This window comes from Aphelocoma coerulescens, unplaced genomic scaffold (assembly GCF_041296385.1).
Source record: "Aphelocoma coerulescens isolate FSJ_1873_10779 unplaced genomic scaffold, UR_Acoe_1.0 HiC_scaffold_101, whole genome shotgun sequence".
NCBI classification, from domain to species: domain Eukaryota; kingdom Metazoa; phylum Chordata; class Aves; order Passeriformes; family Corvidae; genus Aphelocoma; species Aphelocoma coerulescens.
In genome coordinates, this window is record NW_027183464.1 from 474,576 (window position 1) to 479,369 (window position 4,794).

Genomic DNA, 4,794 nt, shown 5'->3' on the forward strand with positions numbered 1-4,794 from the left:
CAAATACTGACCATTTGCAGTTCTGGTTGATACAAAACCCCATTACCTAAGAAAGGAACAACTCGGCAAGCAGTTTGCAAAGATGAACAACTTAGCACGACTGCGGCTGATGACATGCCCTGACCTTTTTTGCCTTCAGCTATGGGTGCCGTACCCTCCTACCCTCACACATGCCACTCAAAGCTCCTTGCGTGGAGCTCTCGCACCACCTATGACAGCAACTGTGCCAAGCCGCCACCCTTCTTCAGCACCATCGCACCTACCACAAGGTAGCTGAATCAGAGGGAAAAGGAGGTCGCCAATGGAGGGAAGTTGTACCCCCTGACAGCTAAGCTCCAACTACGGTGTCGCTTATGTCCTTCCCAGGACGGGCGGGAAAACGCCTCGGCGCAGCGCAGCGCTGGCCGGGAGCGGCCGGCACGGCACCGAGCGCGCTCCCCACTCCCTCCCGCCCGCGCCGCTGCGGAGACCCCGGGTTCGCCGGAATCGGCCACATGCTGCACGGAGGGCAGCGCGGCAAAGGCGGCCTCCCCTCGTCGCCCGGGGAAGGCCGGCCTCGGATCCCCGCTCTCTCCACCGGCACGGGCAGTGCCAGCAGCCTCTCGCTGTGGCCGCCGCTGGCCGAAAGCCTCGCCGCGCACCGCCCGGCCGGCCCCGCCGCTCCGCGGGGTCACACGGCACCTGCCGTGGGCGGCCGCCGAGCGACAGGAAGCAGAAGCGCTCACCGCCGCGCCGCTCGCCGCCCCGCCCGGGCGCTCCTCTCCTCGCGCTACCACGATGGCGCCGGCCCGCCCCGCCTTCCCCGTCGCCTGCGGCGCAACGCGGCTGCTCCGAGCCACGCAGCACGCGTGCGGCCGGGCCCTGCCGAGCTGCCGGCGGAGCCGGGGCACAGCCCGGGCGGGAGAGCTTCCGGCGAGGCTGGGCGGGCGGCGAGCGCGGCCGAGCGTGAGCGCGCCAGGCGGGCGGCGGGCGGCGGCGTGATGGAGAGCTAGATGGAGGCGGCAGCACCGCGCGGCATAAAATAGCTGATCGTCCGGCAGCCGCCCGCTCCGCAGCCCCTCGGCTGCTGTCGAGAAGGGCCCCGGCCCTGGCCGCGCCGGTGGCGAGGCGGCTCCGCAGCCCGCGGGCAGCCCTGGCGGGGCAGGGGAGCACTGCGGGCAGCCCCGGGGCCGCGCAGCCGTCTGCAACGCGCGGTGGGAGCCGCTGGGAACTATTTTACACGTCCCGGGGGGCTGGAGAGGAGCACGGAGACCACGCGGCAGGTCGCTGCCGTTAGGGAAAATTAATCCACGATGCCTGAGGTTTATATCCGAAAAGGAGACAGAGGAGTCCTGCAACATTCTTCCACTACAGGGAGAGTCCATGGGGCTTTTCCCATGGCGTCTGTCAAACGGTTGCGGGATGCAGCCCCCTTTTGATGCCAAGTTCCCGGCCACAGCACCCTCTTCCTTTTCCCCACTGGCTGAGGTATTCGGGAGATACAGACTTCCGGAACTGCCTACTCTATGCGCCCCCCTCTAATATGCACCCCCCTCTTGGCATCGAGAAGAAAGAAAAGAACCCCATTCCTAATGCTCTTAAGTCTTTGTTGCCTTGCTCTAGGTTCAGGAATTTAACACGGCCTTGATTAATCAACAGTCTCTGATGATTAGTAACAGTTCTAGAGAACTCCTAGTTTCTTCTGTTACTTCACTAGCCATAACTTCCTAGCCTTGTCTACAGGCCGATTCACACGGTCTCTTTGTAAAGACTCATCCATCTCATTCCTTTTAATCCCTCCTCTTTTTATTTGCTCTGTATTTGCCTTTACAAACCTTAATTACCATGGATTTAATTTTTTCTTCTGGAGTCTTCTTGGGTTTTGCTATTATTTGCAGTGACATCCTTTTCTGTCCTTTTGTAGTCATTTCTGGATCAGGTAGGCATGGCTGCTAGCGGCATCCCCTTGAGCACCTGCTGAAAGAGCTGCCGCCAGCATGGTGTCACACATGGTAAAAAGATGAGAGTTGCTATAGCATATAAGAGGAGGAATCGTATTCATTTAGCCCAGAGCTGGCCAGTTAACCATGAAAACATGTCCCATCCCCATCCTTTCAACATTTGGACAGGTCCACGAGCTGACGTTATTTCCTTTGTTATTTGTTTGACCACTTTTCCGCTGTCATCTGCTTGCAAACAGCAGCTCGAGTCATTTAATTTCCCACAAACTCCTCCTTCTTCTGCTAACAGATAATCTAATACCATCCAATGTTGAATTACCGCTTTCCTCATTTAAGTGGGTTGCTCAGCAAAAAGGTCAAGCGCTGTGGCTGGCTGGTTGGTAATTATTTCCGAGACAGCTTGTAACCTAATTATCTCCTTCAAATGATAAATGGGTTCCCAGGCATCTGGGATTAATTCCTTAGGTTTCCAAGGGGCTGGTCCATCGTGTTGGGTAACTTGTTCTGTTGGCCGTTCATCATTTCCCCGTTTTGGGGTGCTCCCTCCAGCCAGGGCTGCATCAGCTGACTGCTTTTCTCTAATTAAATCATCACAGATTTTGATTCCTAAGCGATTTCCCAGAACTTGTAGTAGCAAAAAGAACAACAGTCTACTAAATATACCATATCCCTGACCAGTTTGGAGGTAACCTGAGCTAAGCATGTTGGCCACAAATCCAATACTGTCCTTTCAAAGCCCGTGTTCCATTAGCAAAGGAACCTACCCATGGTCATCAATTGGTGGCTCAAAATACAGCAGGATTCCCGGGCCTAACGGTCCTCCAACAAGAGTTGCCCAACCATAAGGGTCCCAGCATTTGCATTTCCAAGCTCCCGCACAGGGTTCCCACCTACATTTACATCTGCAAGCTGCTTGGTTGGATTTGGAGCAGAACTCACTAAAAGGCTTTGAGTTCCAATCCGGTGTGGCCATTCCCACTGATAATCACAAACAACATGTCTTCTACTTGTGGAATTTTTGTGGGGACTGCTCAAAAACAGGTGGTCAAAAAAACCCCTTGTCCCTCCCCATTGCTTTACAGGCTTCCAAATATTTTTGGTAAGTGTGATAAGAACGCCTTACGCAGCTACTGTTAGTGAGCCGAACAGGTATTTGATTGCATTTGCCTTGATATTTGGAACAATTGGAAGGAGGGCAATTGGGGGTCCAAACCCAGTTGTTCAAGCCCAGAGGGAAAGTCAATTGACAATTGCCTTTTCCTACATAGACACGCCCTATCCTATTTAGGCAATAAGTGCCTGTTGGAGAAGAATGAAGTGGCCATGAACTTCCTTCTTTGGCCCCAAATCCCATCCCACTGTGGCCCTCACATTGACCCACCATTTAGGTTCAGCTGGGCTAGCCAACTATGGCCACTCTTCAGATCCTCCTGGCCTTCCACAGAGCCAGCAATTGCTAAGGTTAAAAACTTTTGCTACTTCTTCTCCTAAGGCTGCAAATTGATTCTCCCACTCCTGGCCTAAACTCAGCTGACCATATCAAAGTAGAATTAGTAAGGAAAAGGTTTTAATAGTGTCATCTAATTAGCTAGTCTAATTTTCCCCTTGTCTTCTGCAGCACCTATGCCAATTGAAGACACAGAAACCACTTAACGTAACAAAATGGCCACAAGTATTAGCCCCCAAGTGAGTGGAGATTCTAGAGGAGGGATGCCTATACAGTCTATTTCAGCAGACGGTCTGAAGGTAGGACTGCGGGGCTTCTTCCGATGTCGAAGCACTGCCTACTGCTCCGGCCCACTCCTGCAGAGTGTCAGTCACGGCCTCCCGGCCTTCTCCTCCAGCTGAGATGTGCAAATCTCTGAGGCTTCAGAGACCTTGACCCGAGAGTGATGGGTTCACCTGTGTTCAGCTTACTTGACGGCTGTTTCTGTCGTCAGTGACACTTGGAATGGGCCACACCATTTCACCAGCACTGGCGCTTCTTTCTACTCCTTAACTAGGACTCAATCTCCTGGTTGGATGTTAAAAGCAGCAAAGTCCAAAGGCCGGGCTTGCGCCAGCTGAGCTTCCTGTTGAAGGGGTTTCACAAGAAGCAGGATCCTGGCCACAGATGGTTTTAAAAATGCATCACTTGCCTCTACCCCCCCACTAGGTGGAGACTTACCAGGGCAATTGCAAACAACGATTGAAAGGGAGATAACTGAATCTCTCTTCTGGGTTGGGCCCTCATTCTCACCAAAGCCAATGTCCAAAGCCCTACCCATGGCATCTTGGTTTCTATTACCAGCTTCAAAAGGTGTTTATTTCTCTCTTCATTGTTTTCTACCCGAGCCGAGCTCTGGGGGTGCCAGGGCCTATGGAGGTTCCATTGTGTTCCTAAAGAAGCCAAAACCCCTTGAAGGATCTTTCCTGCAAAATGAGTTCCCCTATCTGAGTCTATTGCTTCTACAATGCTGTATCTTGGAATGATTTGTTCCAAAAATGCCTTAAGAACTGATCCTGTCATTACTGAAGTAGTTGGAAATACTTCTGGCCACCTTGCTAGCTGACATACGATTACCAGAAGATATTAAGCCTTGCCACTTGGGGCATCTCCGGAAAATCCACCTGGCATCTTTGGAAGGGCCATGCAGCCCAAGGCCTCCCTCCTCTAGCAAGTTACTTTGTAACTTGGCTGTTGGCTTTAGCACAGATCAAGCAACCTTCAACAGCTCCTTTTGCCAGTCTAAAAAGACCCCCAGCAACATACATCATGAGATAGGCTTCTGCCAATCCTCAGGAAGTGCAAGGACTCTCTTAATGGAGTTGCTTTAATATTGGTAGGGCCAAAGGTTCTGGTATCTCTTGTTTG